Below are 20,341 nucleotides of genomic sequence, written 5' to 3' on the forward strand. Positions count from 1 at the left end.
TAAATTTTGCAAACCTTCATATACAAAATATCTGCATTATCTTTAACTTTTATTTATTTTATTGTCATAATCCACAACCTACCCTATTGGAGTGATGATCAAATTTTTCATCTCAACATTTATGAAAAATCAATAGCAGGAACTCAGATAGACAGAATTTAAATTGGTGTCTAGAGAAATTCCTCAATGCCCTCCTCTCTCATTATAGAAGAGGCCAGGGTTGTGGTTCCAGAGAGCATCTGCCATTTATACACCAATTTTCAATGAGGTAATTCTAATCATCAATCTTAGTGGGAAAGTGCTATTGTTGAGCACTATAGGTGTTCCATTAATTGAGAGGAATGTTGGGTCTGGGATGATACTATACTAACCCAAGGGCCTTCACATACCCTGTGTTTGGGTGTACTCAGCTATTTAAAAAAAAAAAAAAAAAAAAAAAAACCCGGACTGATTTAACTCTCGCCCTTGCAACTGGGATTTCCAGATGCTAAGTGCTAATGCATGATTTAAAAGTATGCTATTTCCTAGTTCCTTTTGGGTGGCAAAGCTTTTGTCTCCAAGCTACAAACATCAAGGTCGCTTGAAGGTTGTACTGAGAGTAAACCACATGATGTAAACATCTGTGGTTGGGTTATGCTCTATGAACAAGCCTGTGGTCTCTTAACTTCTACTTGGAAGCTTTGATAACTGTTCCTTTAGAGACTAAAAACAAAGTTGCTTAATTTTAGTCAACCCAATATTTCTCTCTCTTTTTTTTTTTGTCTTTTTGCCATTTCTAGGGCTGCTCCCACAGCATATGGAGGTTCCCAGGCTAGGGGTCAAATCGGAGTTGTAGCCGCCGGCCTACGCCACAGCCACAGCAATGCCAGATCCTTAACCCACTGAGCAAGGCCAGGGATCGAACCCTCAACCTCATGGTTCCTAGTGGGATTCGTTAACCACTGAGCCACGACGGGAACTCCGCCAATATTTCTCAAAGTTTAAATTATTTCAGCTTAAATAGACTCATTGGTGAAGATAAAGGAAGTTTTAATAGTTTATCTTATTTTTAATAGTTACTATTAAGTCCTAGAAACCTCAATACTCAATAAATTTTCAGAAGTTAATTTTGTAGTAATAATTTGAGTTGACCAATTATATTGTTAATAAAATATGTCCCATCAGAGTATCCCAAAATGCTATGTAATTTTGTTGTAAGTCTTCCATTTTTCACAAAGGGCATATAGTTTTCTTTATGGAACTCATTATTTATGCTCCACAAATCAAAAATTATGAAAAAATAAAAATGCCTCTCCAAGTTCCAAAATTGAAGAATCTTTTTTTTTGTCATAAATAGATCAGTCAGTAAAAATAAGAAATGAAGGATATTTGAAGCTTTCCTTGATAGAGAATTCTTTTTGAACTGCATCATTCCAATATGTTTATATGCCTTTTCTGTCACATTATAAGATATAATACAACTCTAGAAAGATTGGAAATAAAGAAACATTAAGTACCAGAAATTAATTTCCTCAGTGGTTCCTGAAAAATTTCATTAGCCTAGAGGGTTAATTTTACAGTTTTAGTGCAATCATTATTTATCATTTCTGGTTTACAGGGAAGAATTAGAGTTATTAGCTATTAAATTATCCATGAAAATTTGACACTCCTCTAGACCAAACAAACCCTGGGGCTTGCTGATTTTCCCAGTGTGAAACATCTGTGGCTTCAACTAGAAAGAACTTAACATTGTCTAATTAGATTCCCAAGATTTATAAGGTTCAAATACTCTGTTATTAGAAACCTGAGAATTAGCACAAAAGTTTAAATTCTCACTTATTAAAGTTTATTTAAAGCATCCTTAACAAGAATGGCATTTTTTATGAGGAGGAATTGATTTCTAATCCATTCAAATCATCCAAGAAATACAAATACCTATGATTGTAAGATTGGTCTTGAAACATGCCTCATATAAATATGTATAAAACTCTCCTAAAATTTTTGAAAACAATTTTGGCAATGATTAGAAAGTACAAGAGAAATGTTTAAACCTAACATTTTCCCCAAACCATTGAATCACAAATATACTATGTCTTGCTAAAGATGTTGATGGCTCTCTGATGCTTGATTACCTAAGAAATAAAAGACAAGCAGCATCAACTTTAAAATTTTTAGTTTGACAAATTTCCCTCGCCTGGTATCTTGCTGTATCTTTAGCCACAGCAAACACTCAAACGAAATACAGACCTTAGCTAGGTAATTTGTAAAACTGGTAGACTTTCCATTTTATACTCCCCTCGGCATATTCTCCCAAAGAAACCAAGGGAAATGGCTCTCATGTGTTTCCACAGAGGACATGCTGGGATTGAAGTACCACTATGTTTTGCAATGGGGAGAAAAAGTTCAGAGGGGACCGTGTGGGATGTCCACTCCTGGTCCAGGATGCTGAACGAGAGAGTGGAGGATCTTCTGCCAACTGTGCTGCTACCCCCCCAATCTTAACCCTACATTTCCAGGGACAGATCTCATCCAAGCTGGCTCCAGAGGTTATGTTGACAACAGAACCCTGCTGCCGAGAAGATAGGAGGGGTCTCCGAACAACTAGAACCAGACCTACTGCCAAATAGACATACAGATTTCACCTCAGGAATGGAACATGCTTATTTTTCCAGCCTAGGGAAAAAGACATTATGTCTTATTCTCGTGGGCTTCAAGGACTCATATTTAATTGATTTGTCATTCAAACTTACCAACTGTCTCCATTATTTAAAAGTTGTGAGAGGTGAATTCAAGGAAAATTATTCCAGCCAATAATAAATAACCCATTTATGATATATGCCATGCATAAATAAATGTCATGTTTATACACAAAATATATATAATTTTACATATTAATTTTATTTAAAAAGGAAGGTAATTTTTTCTTGGCATTAATTTCTTAAATACCACCTAGATTTTTCTCTTTTTTTTTTTTGGTTTGAATTAATTTTGGCTTAATTGACAAAAATTAATATAAGGATCCATGAAAAGTTAGAGAAACCCTGTAAAACTTCAGCACAATGCTAAAGACGTAGATTTAATTAAAGTATTTCAAAACCTCTTACTTAGAACACTATAGATAGATATATAGAGAAAAGATCTCAACATAGATTTAAAATATTTCAAAAACTCTTACTTTTTTTTTTTCCTTAAAACAGTATAGATATATAGAGAGACAATCTGCATATTAAGAGAAGCTTTAAAATCTGTTAGAAGAGAAATTCTGCCTCTTATCAAGTGGGATGAATATATAAAGAAGGAAACCAACCAACCAGCAGCTGTTCTTTAAGCCATATGGGATGGTAAGAATGTATAATCATTGATGACTATACTGTAGGACATTCCAGAGGGCTGGTAGAAGCAAAGGTGCCACAAGATGAGTGTGGAAGGGAGGCAAGCACAACAGCTACAATGAGGAATATTAAAGGGGAATAATGACCTTGCATGAAGGACAAATTCATGGAGAAAGCGAGGACTTAAAACATATGCAGGATTTAGTGGACAAAGGGAGCCAGAAAGGTCTTCCCAGGTGGAGTAAGAATATTGCAGATATGGAAGACAGATTCAAGATGAAAAGCCACCTGATTGAAGGTGGCAGGTCAGTGGAGCTGGAATGAAGAGTTCAGTTGTCCTGCATTTTCTGTACTCTCTCTCTCCTACTGTCAGGATGTGGATTTGTGGCTTAGACCTTTGAGAAGATTAAATACCAACTGTCTAAAGGAGTCTACCTAGGAGGTCATGACACAATAACACAGACTGGGTGGCTTATATAAAAGAAATGTGTTTGCTCACAGTTCTGGAGGCTGTAAGTTCTGGAGGCTGAAAGATCAAGGTGTTCACAGCGTTGGCTTCTGGAAAGCCCTCCCTTCCTGGCTCCCTGACAGCCACCTTCTCCCTGTGTCCTCGCATGGCCTTTCCTCTGTGAAGTCACATCCCTTCTCATGTGAGCACCAGTCCTATTGGATTAAGGCCCCATTCATATGACCTCATATAACCTTAATTATCTCTTTAAAATCCCTATTTCCAAACACCTTAACACTGTGAGTTAGGCTCCAACACACACATTCGGTGAGGGGAGGTTTGGAACACAATTTCATCCACAACACTATCTTTATATATTTTGCTTCAATTTCCCAAGATTAAACTAGGATGCACTTTTCAAAGGACAATATTCTCATAACCTTTCCATCTAAATCTTCCTCTTATTTCCTGTCGTGGTCCTGGTAATACTTAGAACAGTGGATATAAAGAAAGAAACAGCTGATGTGTTAATTAAATAAAGGATAAACCCTTGGAAATGTAGCCTTCAAACAAAAAGAGATGGTGAAATTAGAACAACTCTCCAGTGAAAACATATACTTCAGTAAGAGACTCTGCTAGGAGTTAGAATTTTAAGAACTGTAACTTTATTCTCTTTCTCCTTTTTTTTTTTAACTCTTCCTCCTCTTTTCTTATGTAATTCCATTCTAAGAAAATGGAGCAGCACACATCCCCTTAAAGGAGGGAAAGATGTGTGTATTTAGTGTCTTTTGAAAAACTTCTGGGCTCATTAACTTGAACAGCAACAAAATATGACAACTGTGAATTCTCCATCATGGGGAGGAATACCCATAAAGTATGACCTTTCATATATGAAGTAAAGAAATGTTTTTGACCTGAAAGCTTTCAATCAATCTTCTCTTTAAGAATCCTTAAAAGCCAAAAATGTTTTGGAAAAAAAAAATAAGGTAATGAATGTTGACTTTACCAAAGAAAACTATAATAGCCAAAAAAAAAAAAAAACCACTTTCCATATCTTCTCTGAGTATAACAGGTAGTATAATACAATCCTAGATATTAAAATATTCACATGCGAAATGGCAAAGTTTGGATCCATTTCAAATATCACGTGTAAAAAAGGAATGTGTCATACAATTGTCTTATTCTTTTAAAGACATGAACTTTTTTGAGATTCAAACTATGCTGAAATTAATGGAGACTATTCTTTGGATTTGAAACTAACTCCTAATCATACAATAGGGGCACTTATTTCTTTGTCATTTGGAATTGATGAGGCTGTTAGATGCTAATTTCAGGGTGTCACTAGCAACCATTTTGGGAGTAAAGATTGATTTGAATAACAGTGGGTTTTCCTTGTGGTAAAGTAGAAATACAATTAGAGAAGGAAGCTCATAATTTATCTCAGCTTTATGTAAAAATATTATTAAAAAGGATAAGAACAACTAACAAATGTTAAAATGTGCCAAGAATTCTTAATCTTCTGTCAGATTTATACACAAATCTGAATCAAATTCTCTCTTTTAGTTAGTCTTATAAATGTTGCTGGAAATATCAGCATAATTAAATTGAGTTTTAGACTTCACATCTGGAGTTGGCTTAGACCAGATCTTAGGACACATTTGGTAGTGTGACTTGGGCATGCAGGTATTCAGAATTTGGATCACTGAAAAAATGTCACAACTTTCCAGAAACATCAGTATTGCCATTTTCTATCTAAAAAAAAAGATGGCTCATAATAGGTATTCTACAGGGTAAAAATTCATTTTTTATGAACTTAGAAAAAATGCATGAAAGTATTTCTTTGCCTTGCAATATAGTTCTAGAAGTTGACATCGTTGTTGAACCCCAGTTCATGTGCCTGGCACACATGAGGCTAAATAAATGGAAACATTGGAGTTTGGAGCAGAGAAAGGTTTATTTCAGGACAAAGCAAGGAGAATTGGTGGCTTATGGCCCCAAAACCCAAACTCCCCAATGTTTTTCAGGGAAGATTTTTTTGTAGGCAAAATTTGTGAGGAAGGCTGTAGGATGTGTGACCTTTCTCTGACCGGTTGGTGGGGAGGTAAGAGGGTGGTATTCTAGGAATTCAATCAGAAGCCTTTGGTTCCATCCTGTCTGGGGTCCCTATGCTAGTGCTCAACCAGAAGTTTCCATCCTCCCCCTGGGTGGGGTCCCAGATCAAATCATTATGCGCTTTCTCTAAAGAAGAACCAGGACCCTGCCCCAGAGCTGCACTGTTATTTCTCCACTGCATTTCACTCTCCTAACTAGTATGTGTTCAAATCTGTCCTTTGAAACTCAGGGAAGATCCAGGAAGCTGAAAGCCTTTTTTCCTACAAACAAGAAATGGACACATAGACTTTGTACCTGGAAGGATTCTACAGGGTCCTGCTAGGATTCACCATTATAACATTTGGATAGAATATGAAACAACAACTTGTCCTTTAATAGTCTCCATTTCAGAGCAGAATATTTAGCAACAAACTCTTTGCTTTATGTTTTACACTGGAATGTTTTATGGTTCAATTAAATTTGGGTATTTAAGAATTGAAATGACTTTACATAAGATTTTTCTTCTAAACCATATTCTTTACATTAAAATCCTCAAATTGTTTTTTGAGTAGTTTGTCCATTAGTTCACTTTCTCATTTTAATGTCATCATTTCTATAAACCCAACATGAGGGTGTTTATCTACATTTATATTATATGTAAGTCTTAGATTCAGTTTGTTGGGCCTATGAATTAAACTGACAAAAGGGAGTTCCCATTGTGGTGCAGCAGAAACAAATCCAACTAGGAACCATGAAGTTGCAGGTTTGATTCCTGGCTTTGTTTAGTGGGTTAAGGATCTGGTATTGCTCTGAACTGTGGTGTAGGTTAGGAGATGTGGCTCAGAACCTGCATTGCTGTGGTTGTAGAGTAGGTCAGCAGCTGTAGCTCCAATTCGACCCCTAGCCTGGGAACCTCCATATGCCATGGGTGTGGCCCTGAAAAAAAGCCAAAAAAAAAAAACTGATGAAAGATTCATAGGAGAAAAGGCTAATGAGTTTTATTACTATTTTGAATTTTATGTTCATGGAGGGTTTCATGAAAAGAAAAGCCCAAAGAAACAGACTCTGGGACATATATATCATTTTAACAAAGAGTAATAAATTATGTAAATTGACTGGATAAAGAAAAGGGTGTTTGGGCTTCTATGGCTGATAAATTGTGGGAAAATGACTAGAAAATTTGGGTGGGAGGCTAAAGGTAGGTAAGAATTATTTCATAAAGTTTGCTTTTGCAGACTCACCTCTGTGCCATCTCTCCAATGATAAAGGTTACTATCATTCTGGTATGGAAGGCGTCACCTTTATAAGGGAAATTTATGCCCTAACTTTAGGCAGGTAAAAGAAGGATAGAGAACTCTTCCATGCTGCTTTTTCTCAACTGCTTTCAGCTCTGAGAAATCCTAATTGCAAAATAGTGTATTTTAGGGTGATGTGTTCTGATCCACTCCAACTGCATTACATCTCTCAGAATGAATATGTAAATAAATTAACCAATGAAGGGACAGTATGTAAGTTTGTGTTGGCTTGTTTATACCTCGCCTCCCAACTACTAAAAAGCATTTGAGGTGTTTTTCAAATCATTTCAAAAATAAAAGCATCTATAGACTTGCACCTTGGATGAATATCCTTTTATCATATGAAGGTTCTTTAATTTAGGAAATATAAATATTTATCATATTCTTTACATCTGTTTCATTTATTCCATTTTATTTCTGGTTTAGTTTAAGTATACTAAATAGAAATTGTTGTAATTCCACATTTATGGGAATGGCTAGGTATCAGAATCACCACCTAGGCAATTTGCATAAAGTATGTGAGTGTAAGTGTCTCTATAAGCTTGTGATAATTTTTGCTAATGTTTCTAGCACTTACAACAGTAACAAATGTGAAACTTTCCTTTGGTATTTCAGAAATCATTTCTAGCCTGATCATTGTATTTTATGGAGTAAACCATTACTTTAGTGTCTTTTTACCATTAATATGACTCAGGAAATTATATTCTGTTTGAATTGTCATATACTGTCCATTCATATCCACTCGCTAATAATAAAAATCTGTAGAATATGCACCCTTCTATTTTTTTCCATGAGAGTAAAATATTATTTCTACTGATATATTATATTATTATTGGAAAGTTTTAAACAGTTTGAACAATTATATTTCTACATTAAATTGTTTTTGATTGTTTGACAATTCCATACTGATTATCAGCTAGCCTGAGTTCTACTAAGATGCATACATTTGCTCTGAAAGTATTAAAGTGTGTGTGTTTTAATGTTAGATAGAACTGGCAATGAATCAGAAGGAAAAAATCATAAGGCTGGTTAGAGTAACATATGAAAACTGCAATAGAATATTTGCTCTAAGATAAGTCTTTACTTTTTTTATTGTATCTTTAATAGGAGACTGGGAGTATCTATGTATTATACAAATTAATAATTTAATCTAATTTTTTTCCTGAATATCCAAAAATATATAACAGATAACTTGCTGTGAAACAGGCCACTCTTTTAGAATGGGCACATTAATCTTATTTTTTTTTTCTTACTAAATGCATGACAGCTAATATATAACAACAAAGTGTTTTTAAAGGATGGAAATTATTTTATGTTTACAAAATATGCTTGGGTAACAATGCATTTCAAATATGCAACTTCATGAATTTATTTTGTGTTAGCACCAAATCCGAGTGAATTAATGTACTGTTCATGTAAATCTTGCATATATTTTCATTAATGCTTTAATGTTCCATTGAAATACTGCCATTGTTTTCCAAAGGAATTAATTAATATTGAATACGTTGGTTTTTATTTTCCTAAATGGTTCTCTATAAAATTTGGCCATACGTACTTTAGCTAATACGTGATTAAAATTATTTTGTTGGTTACTCAGACATTTCTTTATTTAACTTTTTTACCTACTATAGATCAAAGAAGGGAGCTACCTGCAATCTCAGTAACCCCACACACACTACAATACCTCCTTCCTCTACAGATGATAATAGCCTAAAATTCCGTGTTTATGATATGTTCACTGTTTTAAGCTTTTCATTTAAAAAATCAACTCCCAATTTCCAATATATTGGATATTGTTGGCCTTGGATTTCTAGCCTGGGAAACAAAGGAGCAAGGGATTGTACACATCAATCAGAATATCTAGTCAGTGGTTTTGGACAAAATATGTGGTATTGTGTATATATGTGCAATGTAATGTTTGTCCTTTATTTTTTGAAGTGCAATTTACATAAGGAAAAATACACCTCTCATAAATACATAGTTTACTAAGCTTTCATTTAACTGACCTCATTCATGCAACCAGCCCCCAGATCAAGAGCATAATCTCAGCAGCACCCTCAAAGTCCTCTTATGCTCATCTTCACGTTACTCCTCTCCTCAGAAGGCACCCAACTTGTAATTTTTAATAGTTTGGTTCATTTCATCACTTTTGTTACTTTTCATAATGAAATCCTTAGTTGATACTGTTTTGTTTGTAGAGTCCATCATTCACCTTTTGTGAGATTCACACATTTTTTCCAACATTGAAGGACATTTGGGTGGTTTTCAGTATGATGCTCTTGCACATGGTGCTGCTCTAATAAATATCCTAGTATATAACTTTTGGTGGGCATCCATGTGCATTTCTTGGGGTATATTTATTAAGCATAGGATTACTGGATCATAGAATATGCATGTGTTCCTACTCCTGGGTTGGAAAAATTAATATTGTAAAAATGGCCATACTACCCAAAGAAATCTACAGATTCAATGCAATCCCTATCAAATTACCCATGACATTTTTCACAGAACTAGAACAAACAATCCAAATATTTATATGGAACCACAAAAGACCCAGAATTGCCAAAGCAATTCTGAAGAACAAAAACCAAGCAGGAGACATAACTCTCCCAGACTTCAGGCAATATTACAAAGCCACAGTCATCAAGACAGTGTGGTACTGGTACCAAAACAGACATACAGACCAATGGAACAGACTAGAGAACCCAGAAATAAACCCAGACACCTATGGTCAATTAATCTTTGACAAAGGAGGCAAGAGCATAAAATGGGAAAAAGACAGTCTTTTCAGCAAGCATTGCTGGGAAACCTGGACAATTGCAGGCAAATCAATGAAACTAGAACTCACCCTCACACCATGCATGAAAATAAAATCGCTGAAAGACTTATGTATAAGACAAGACACCATCAAACTCTTGGAAGAGAACATAGGCAAAACATTCTCTGACATCAACCTTACAAATATTTTCTCAGGTCAGTCTCTCAAAGCAACAGAAATAAGAGTATAAATGAACCAGTGGTACCTAATCAAACTGACAAGCTTTTGCACAGCAAAGGAAACCAAAAAGAAAACAAAAGACAACTGACAGAATGGGAGAAAAGTTTCAAATGATGCAACGAACCAGGGCTTAGTCTCTAGAATATACAAGCAACTTATACAACTTGACAGCAAAAAAGCCAACAACCCAATGTAAAGATGGGCAAAAGACCTGAATAGACATTTTTCCAAGGAAGATATACAGGTGGCCAAAAAGCACATGAAACAATGCTCAGCATCCCTGATTGTTAGAGAAATGCAACTCAAAACTACCATGAGATACCACCTCACACCAGTCAGAATGGCCATCATTAATAAGTCCACAAATAACAAATGCTGGAGGGAGTGTGGAGAAAAGGGAACCCTCCTGCACTGTTGGTGGGAATGTAAGCTGGTATAGCCACTGTGCAGATCAGTATGGAGATACCTTAGAAATCCATACATAGCACTACCATATGACACAGCAATACCAGTCTTGGGCATATATCCGGACAAAACTTTCCTTGAAAAAGACACATGCACCCGCATGTTCATTGCAGCTCTATTCACAATAGCTAAGAGCTGAAAACAACCCAAATGTCCATTGACATACAAGTGGATTAGGAAGATGTGATATCTATGCACAATGAAATACTACTCAGCTGTAAAAAAAGAATGATATAATGCCATTTGCAGCCACATGGATGGAACTAGAGACTCTCATACTGAGTGAAGTCAGTCAGAAAAACACAAATACCATATGATATCACTTATATCTGAAATCTAAAATAAGGCACAAATGAGCCTTTCCACAGAAAAGAAAATCATGGACTTGTAGAATAGACTTGTGGTTGCCAAGGGGGAGGGGGAGGAAGTGGGATGGTTGGGGAGCTTGGGGCTAATAGATACAAACTATTGCCTTTGGAATGGATTAGCAAAGAGATCCTGTTGTGTAGCACTGGGAACTATGTCTAGTCACTTATGATGGGGCATGAAAATATGCAAAAATAGAATATGTACACATATGTGTAACTGGGTCATCATGTTGTACAGTAGAAAAAATTGTATTAGGGAAATAACTATTAAATAAATGAATACATAAATATGCATGTGTTCAGCTTTATTAGATACTGCCATATGGTTTTCCAAAATAATATACCAATTTATACCTATATCAGCAGTGTGTGGGGTTCCAGATGCCTCCATATCCTTGACAAACACTTGGCATTTTCTGTAATTTAAAAATGTTTGCTATTCTGGTATGCTATTGTATCTTGTGGTTTTAGTTTGCATATACTTATGAAGGTGAGCACTTTTTCAAGTTTACTGGCCACTTAGTATTCTCTCTGATGAAGTATCAGTTTAAGAATTGTGCCCATTGGGAGTTCCCATCATGGCTCAGTGGTTAACGAACCCGACTAGGAACCACTAAGATCAGCCACTTCCGGGCTGCGGGTTTGATCCCTGGCCTTTCTCAGTGGGTTAAGGATCTAGCATTGCCGTGACCTGTGGTGTAGGTTGCAGATGTGGTTTGGATCCCGTGTTGCTGTGGCTCTGGCGTAGGCTAGAGGCTACAGCTCTGATTAGACCCCTAGCCTGGGAACCTCCATATGCCAAGGGAGCAGCCCAAGAAAAGGCAAAAAGACAAAAAAAAATTGTTCCCATTGTCTGCCTCTTTCTTATTAATTTGTAGTACGTATCCTGTACATTCTGTATTTGAGTACTTTGCTAATACTTTTTTTTCAATTAGTGGCTTATATTTTCATTCTCTTTTTACTAATAGAAGTTAATAATTATGTTTAGTCAGATTATCATTTATTTTTATATTATTAAATAAGTGCTTTTTAAGTAATTTCCAGCTTAAGAAACCTTTGTGCCAAGGTCACAAAGGTATTTTCATGCACTTTGTATAAACAGCTCTTTTGTTTTGCCTATAATATTTACATACATAGTTTTGCATTTGACTTTGGCTTATTACTTGTGTCCAGTTGTCTCAACATTATTAAAAGATCATCCTTTCCTTAGTATGTTAAAGTGTCATTCTTATTATAAATTAGATGTCTGTAAATGATGGTATGTTTTTAGAATCTCATTTCTATTCCATGGTCAGTTTTATGTACCATTAATGTACTTTCTTAGCTAACACAGGTTTATATTAGGTCTTGATATCCAGTAATGAGGATATATTCTTGATGCATTGATATCTCTTTTTCATTATAAAAAGTCTCTCAATATTTCTTCTAAAATCTACTTTGGCTGACATTAGCATAGCTGTAGAAATTGTATTTGGATTAGTGTTGTTATGGTCTAGCTCTTCCCATCCTATTACTTTCAACCTTTCATGTCTTTACCTTATGGAAGTCATTTTCCTTACCATTAAGAAAAAAAAAAAATGTGAAACACAGTTCTTCCCTGCAAATGTTCCAGCCTTTCTACTCATTGTCTTATTTTAGGTACATTTAAAACTCTTGAAGGAAGGCAGTCACCTTCCTTAAAACAGGACCCTCTGGGCCCATCTGTGCTGCCTACACTCCACCAAACAATGGGAGATTTTCTTTCTGAATATTTGAAGCATTCTACCCAACTCCATACCTGTGTGCAGCACCAGATTCCAGCAAAATTGAACCGTATATTTGAGTCTCTTCAAATTTTCAATCTGGCCCATCAACCCTTTACTTCTACTAAAATCTTGTTTGGTTTCTTTTTACTCTCAATTTCTCCTGAGCAACTCAATTCAGCCTGCACCCTGAATTGGCATATGCCTCCAAAGGAGAAAACAAAAAAATGACTGAAAATTTTCACTCATCAAAGGAATATTCTCCTACCTAGAATTTTAGTTTATTAAATGTTCGTTGCTTCCAGAGATTGCTAATCCATTTAAAAATATGACTCTTATGCATTCATCAAGCTTTTTGCAGAAGCATCATTATTCTTCAATGACCTATTATCTGAAACTACCCTAAGACAATTGAATATTTATTTGTAATGTTGTGGGGGGAGGGGGAAGCATTTAAATAAGTGGCTGTGTTCACACTAAATGCTGGGTTTTCTTTGGTTAAATTTAACCAAATATTCTTTGAGGAATACATTTTTGCATCAATATTTCCATAATTGCTTGTGATTTGAATAGAAGCAGGAAGTTCCATTGTGTTACAGCAACTTAAAGATCTGGCTTTGCTGCAGCTGTGGCTCAGATTCTGTCCCTACCCCGGGAACTTCCATATGCAAAGAAGTTTGGGTTCTCCATGTGTAGAGAAAAGACTTTGTAGTCTCTGGCAGGCAGCCTCTAAAATGGACCATTATAATCTTCACCCCTCTATATTCGGAAGGTATGTTCCTTCCCTTGAATATGGGCTGGATTTAGTGACTTGCTTATAGAGAATATAAAGTAGCAGATAAAATGGGTTATCACTTTTGCCAATAGGTTTCAGAAGCACCTTGGCATCTTTCCTGTGCATCCTCTGATACCTTCTCCCTTGCTTCCTCTGAGTAAAGCAAACTGCCATGTTGTAGGAAGCCCTAAAAACTGTCCCATGTGTCAAGGAAGTAATATCTATGGCAAACATAATGTCACTGTTGGCAGCCTGCTAGAAGTCATGTGACTGAGCTTAAAAGTGGATTCATCTACCACTACCCCCATTCAAGCCTTAAAATAACTATAGTCCTGGCCAACAATTTGATTTCAGCCCCTAAGAGACCCTAAGCCAGAGGTACCTGGCATTGATGCCTTAACCCACAAAAACTGTGAGATAATAAGTATTTCTTATTTTAAACTTCTGAGTTTTGGAGTAATTTGCTACTCGGTAATAGATAACTCATACAGAGTTAGACTTTTATATACATACTAATTCTAGTTTTTTTCACTTGTGTATTTGTGATTAAACTATAGCACTTCCATAAGCCTGAGTTTCCTCATCTGAATAAGAAGTTGTAATATCTACCTTAAGAGTAAAGGAAGACCCAGAGAAGGGAAGTCTTTTAGACGAGAATGCTAATTTATTTGTAAGCAGCTTTCCAAAGGAGTTTTGGCTTTAGAATGCTTTCTTGCCAATAAATTATTTTGAAAAAATACAAAGTGGGGAGTTCCCATTGTGGCACAGTGGTCAAAGAATCCGACTAGGAACCATGAGGTTGTGGGGTTCGATCCCTGGCCTTGCTCAGTGGGTTAAGGATCCGACGTTGCCTTGAGCTGTGGTGAAGGTTGCAGATGCGGCTCGGATCCCACATTACTGTGGCTCTGGTGTAGGCCGGCGGCTACAGCTCCGATTCGACCCCTAGCCTGGGAACCTCCATATGCCTAGGGAAGCAGCCTTAGAAAAGGGAAAAAAAAAAAAATACAATGTGTACTTAAAGAAAAAAGCAAAACAAACATTACAAAATGGTCAAGGTTAAATTACTCTATTTGTAGTGGAAATATAAATGTATATATTTTGCTTCACATGGTACCAGATTCACAAAGATCATCACGTAACTTCATTTATCAGGATTATCAGGACTGCAAGTCAGAGATGAAGGTGTTTTTGTTAGGGAGTAAGCAATATACAGGCTAGTATTTAGTCTGAAGAGTTAGCACTTATTTTAGTGCTTCAGGGTAAAGAGTTTACCCTTTTGTTGTTCTCACTGTTCATCTCAGAGTACAATACGAATGAGAGTGTGTATATCTTTGTCTAATTTCTTGTATATGATTTGCTCCTGGTACAGGAAAGACATTAGTTTTTTTCACATAGGTACCGTTTAAATTAGATAAACTATCTAAAAAAGCTTTTCCTCTGTACACAACATGGTAATTTTTTCTATTCCTGCAAGAGTTTCTCTTGTCAAATATCCTCTATTCAGTATCAAAACATATCCTTAATCCTAATTTAAAGATGTCCTCTCCTTTTCAAACACTTTACTATACTCTGTAATTTCTTTTCCTCTTTACAACTACTCTTTCCATTAGTTCATCTGTAGCCCTAGTCTTCATTCTGTCAAATCTGGATTTTTGATTTTATGTGCCCAAATTATTTATACTAAACTCATTAATGTCTACTCTGTTACTAATTTAAATTTTATATTGGTTTCAACACTTGCTTATCCTTTGACCTTAGCCTTTTTTTTTCTTTTCTTTTTTTTTTTTTTTTTTTGTCTTTTATCCTTTCAGGGCCACACCCGTGGAATTTCCAGGCTAGGGGTCTAATTGGAGCTGTTGCTGCTGGCCTACACCACAGCCACAGCAATGCCAGATCCAAGCCACATCTGTGACCTACACCACAGCTCACAGCAACGCTGGATCCTTAACCCACTGAGCAAGGCCAGTGATCAAACCCACAACCTTATGGTTCCTAATCGGATTCATTTCTGCTGCACCACGATGGGAACTTCTGATCTTAGCCAGTTTTAAAAACATTTTCTTTTGTCTTCAGTGTGATACTTAGTGAGCTAAAGTTGAAAAAGCTATGTTGGTATTCTTTTGAGAGAGAGATCATAAACCCTAATGAGAAACTGAATGCCTTGAAGGTCCATGGAAAAGAAAATGAGACAGCATGTTACTAAGAATCCTAGGATTTAGAGAAAATAGAGTCAATGGATAAATTGAGCTATTTTGAAATGGCTGAGGTACTCATTTCTACAAAATCCATAAAAGCAAATTCAGGAAAGAGGACCAAGGAAAACCCATGTGCTGTTTGGAAATGGAGGCTGAGTTCAGAAGAGCATACTGAGATGCTATGTGCCTAGAGAATAGATGAGGCTAGTCAGGAGCAGCTCTGGAGAATTCAACCTGAAGCTAAATAGTTACATCCAAACTCGGAGAAATCTCACAGGAACCCAGAGTCTATAAATAGTTAGTTCCCCTGAAGGTGGAACAAGGAATAACAGGCAGAAAAGAACCCTGAGGCTTGGAGAGTTGGGGCTAAATCTGTAAATGGAAGAAAGTGAAAGTGATAGGTCCCTGGATAAACAGGATGTGTTAAAATATGCCAGGATATCTATGCCATGTGATATCTATCGTGTATCTTCCTTGAATTCAGCTTTCTAGAATCATAATGTCAAAGGCAGTTACTGACTCCTTTCAGCTGTCCCTAGCCTAGGATAAGAACACCCTACGCCATCCCAAAGAGGATGCTTTTATCGTGCATGTCATTGGGAAATACAGACATTTACAAAGGCGCCTCTTCTATTGCTGAACACAGCAAATTACTAGAAAATTCTTTGTTCTTTTGGCTTCTTAGTTGCCTTTCAATAATTATTACTTGTTGGTCCTGGTTCTACCTGATGAGACACATAAACCATATTTTTATGGTAGCCCTGCAAAATGCACAGGGTTTTTTTTTTTTTTTTTGGCTATTCTCTTTGTCAGTGAAAATATCTCAGTTTTCATTAACTATTTATGTGACATGGATTTTAGAATCCTCACCATTTTAATTGCTTTCCTCCTGGAAGTCTTCAGCTGTCAGTTTTCTTAAAATGATTCAGGTGGATTTTTTTAATGGCATTTCACCTTGCATATGAAAAGTGCTTATCATCTTAAATGAACAAGAAATGAATATGTGGAGAGGAAACTGTGCCACAAAGGTGGTCTGACTAGTGCTGAATATGAACAGTCCACCTATATTATCCCAACTAAAGCTACATTTAGCTTTTGTTTATGCTTATACATTTTTATACAAAAGTTTTTGTTTCACTGTTTACATTATAGTTTGTTAAAATGTGTTCAGATCTTTTTCATCTGAATCACTGTAATCTCAGGAATCCTTTGCTTATGTTTGTTTAATTGATTTTTGAAACCTAAATTTAGAACTTAGTAATTACTCCATTTAAATTCAATTTCATTAGCTTCGATCTACTATAGCAGGGAAATAATTTTAAATATTTTTAATGTGAACTTCATGTTTGTAAAACAAATTTTCTGTGCCTTTTGCTAAGTCATTGATTTAAAATGTTGTCTAGGAGTTCCCGTCGTGGCACAGCAGAAATGAATCTGAGTAGGAACCGTGAAGTTGTGGGTTTGATCCCTGACCCTGCTCAGTGGGTTAAGGACCCACCATTGCTGTGAGCTGTGGTGTAGGTTGCAGACAAGGCTTGGATCTGATATTGCTGTGGATGTGGCATAGGCTGGAAGCTGTAGCTCCAATTGGATCCCTAGCCTGGGAACCTCCATATGCCATGGGTGCAGCCCTAAAAAGCAAAAATAAAATAAAATGTCACCTAATTTTATGTCCTTGGAAATAATCCATATAAGATGGCAACAATCCGCTAATCAAAATTTAAGGTCAGTTGTCTAGTGAACATTCAATCCTACATAACTTAAAATTACCTAATTCACAGCTTCACAGTTTCTCTAGGACTAGATGACCTGTCAAAAGCCCGGTTGAAATCAAGATTATCTATCTTGGTCCCCTGATAAACCAACCCACCAATCAAATCTTTAAAAGAATTGATGTTAGTTGCATAGTATTTGGCTCCTAGTGGACAGCTTTATTATTACTATTATTATTTTGTTGGTTCAAACTATTTTTTCAACTCTTTTCTAACTGTTACATAGTTTCTAAAATATTTTTCAAGTTTTGTTTATGTACATAAGGAGGAGATATATTAATCTATGAGGAAAATTGGTTTACCTATTTCTAATCTTTTGCTTCTTCTAATAACCATTATTATTTAAATACTTATAGTTTCAACTATAAGATCATAGATAGCATTTTCTTTTTATACATTTTTGGGGGTGAGTTCACTGAGGCGTAAAATCTTAAGTTCATTTGAAAATATTAGAGCAAATGTTAGCATCTCACAACCAATTTAGTCCACATAGTACCTCCTGATTTCAAGGGCCATTATTATTGCTAGAAAAAAAGAGAGAAAGAAAGAAACGTAAAATAGATTTATCTTTACACAAATTGTCTTGAACAATTCTGTCTTCTTACTATGGATGGGAGGGATATTGTTAGAGAAAAAGAGGAAAAGAAATAATTGCCTAAATTTTTAAGGGGAGAGTCATTTATTGGTGATAGCTAAAGAAATAAGACTCAGCGGGAATATACCTTGTTGGGAGAATCAGCCATTTCTCTGGTTTGTCTCTAAGTGATATCTTCCTTCTACTTCCAAGTTTAAGTATTGCTTAACAAAATTTTCCTAAAACACTTCCAAGAAGAAACTGTAAGTTCTGCAATCTCTCTAAAATTCATGTGTGTCAACCTGTGTTTATTAGTTGAACTTAACATTTCTTTTCATTGGCTTCAATATCTTATAATATACTATCAATCTTTAATTAAACTTGCAAAAAAAGGGAGAGCATAGGATCCAAAAATTTCACTAATCAAAAAACAAAACAAAACAAATTTTAGCTATCTCAAAATGGTAGGAGGAAAAGAAAGCAAATTGATATTTAGAGTTTTGTAGGGAAAATGTCTTAGGGAAGAGCTAAGTGTGTGGAAGTCCCGAGCATAGTTCACAGTACAGTTGTACAGTTTCCATTTATTATTTTCCTGCTGTGATTAGATAATTAGTAAGGTACTTTGTGTTTAGGTGAAATTTCATTAGAAAAGCAGTAGAATTAAATTGAAATGGCAAAAGTGCTACTTATTTCTTCTTGTTAATGTGTTGATTTCTCCATGCCAGCCTTCAAGGATGGGCTCAGCATGTGTGCTCACATAATTTCACCTTTATTTCTTATAATTAAATCTAAACATATATTGAAATCAAGGCTATCTCACTATTTTAAGGCTGTTCCTAACAATTACAAGTGAACATAATCAATTTTAATAAACTAAAAGGGATACCCATGGTTATTTGCGAATTCAGTGTGTTGAGTAAAGGAGTAATTCCTCAAAAGAAAAGAGCAAGCTTACTTCTCACTCAGACATAGCACTTGATTTCTGTGGCACAAAATGCTTTTTCATTGAAGTTAATTATGTCAATAAAAGGGTAAGTACTCTGTAAATACTCTGTCTACTGATATTCTTTACAAAATGGGAGATGGGAAAGAAGCATATTCTTCCTTTTGAGATTCCTTCTTAAAAGAAACTTTCAGTTGAGTTGGGGAGATATTCATATGCAGGAAAATAAAGAATGAAAGAAAAGGCTGAATTTGATGTATAAATAATACATGATAGTAATATTAAGGGAAAGGATTAAGAAAAAATAGGGTTGGCACAGAAGAGGTGCTTACTAAGTTTATGAATGATTGAGTGGATTTATGGGTTTTCTAAAGGAGGATCAGTTAAGATTATAATCACCAGAAAATAACTGTAGAATAAGAATAGCTGAAGCAGAATACGAAAGTGTTTAATGAAGATATGGTTGGTGTTTTGTGGAGAGTAACTAGTATCCCAGATTTGGAAGAGAATCAAGAATATTTAGGGGAGGAACACACAGAGGTAAGAAGACAGAACCAACCCATAAGTTCTGACCTGGGTCTCAAGGGGAGAATTAATTACATTACTTAAGTTATTATGCTGTAGCCAGATAGTGTTGTTTTGGAATGATACTAAATTTTGCTGTTATTTATAGTTTGCTTTTGATTTTTAACATACCATACTGTAGTCTATGTCAGACTGAAGGTGAAAGAAAATACTGGAGTTTTGAGGTTTCATTTTGTTTTTTCCTCCATTATCTTTTCAAACTATCCTTACTTTCTCACATTCGTGAAGTATGAAGTATGTGAGGTATGTGAAAACACTAAACTACCACTAGAACACATTTTAAATGAACATAATGAATATACAATTTTAAAATATCTTCTTGATTGTTACTAGAAGCTGGAAGTATAACCATGTCATAAATCATACATATTTTAAAATGTTTCCATCTACATCTTCTGTTCTAAATAACACAAATATTGCAATTAAAAATATTTATATAATTTCACAATATTTAAAATTAAGATCTTCTTTTATCATATGAGAGTAGAAACCCAACTTGTTTGTTTTTGTTTTTTTGTTTTGTTTTGTTTTTGGGTTTTTTGGTTTTTGTCTTTTTGCCATTTCTTGAGCTGCTCTCGTGGCATATGGAGGTTCCCAGGCTAGGGGTCGAATCCGAGCTATAGCCACCAGCCTACACCAGAGCCACAGCAATGCAGGATCCGAGCCACGTCTGCGACCCACACCACAGCTCGTGGCAACACCGGATCCTTAACCCACTGAGCAAGGCCAGTGATCAAACCCACAACCTCATGGTTCCTAGTCGGATTCGTTAACCACTG

This window comes from Phacochoerus africanus, chromosome 3 (assembly GCF_016906955.1).
Source record: "Phacochoerus africanus isolate WHEZ1 chromosome 3, ROS_Pafr_v1, whole genome shotgun sequence".
Taxonomy (NCBI): Eukaryota; Metazoa; Chordata; class Mammalia; order Artiodactyla; family Suidae; genus Phacochoerus; species Phacochoerus africanus.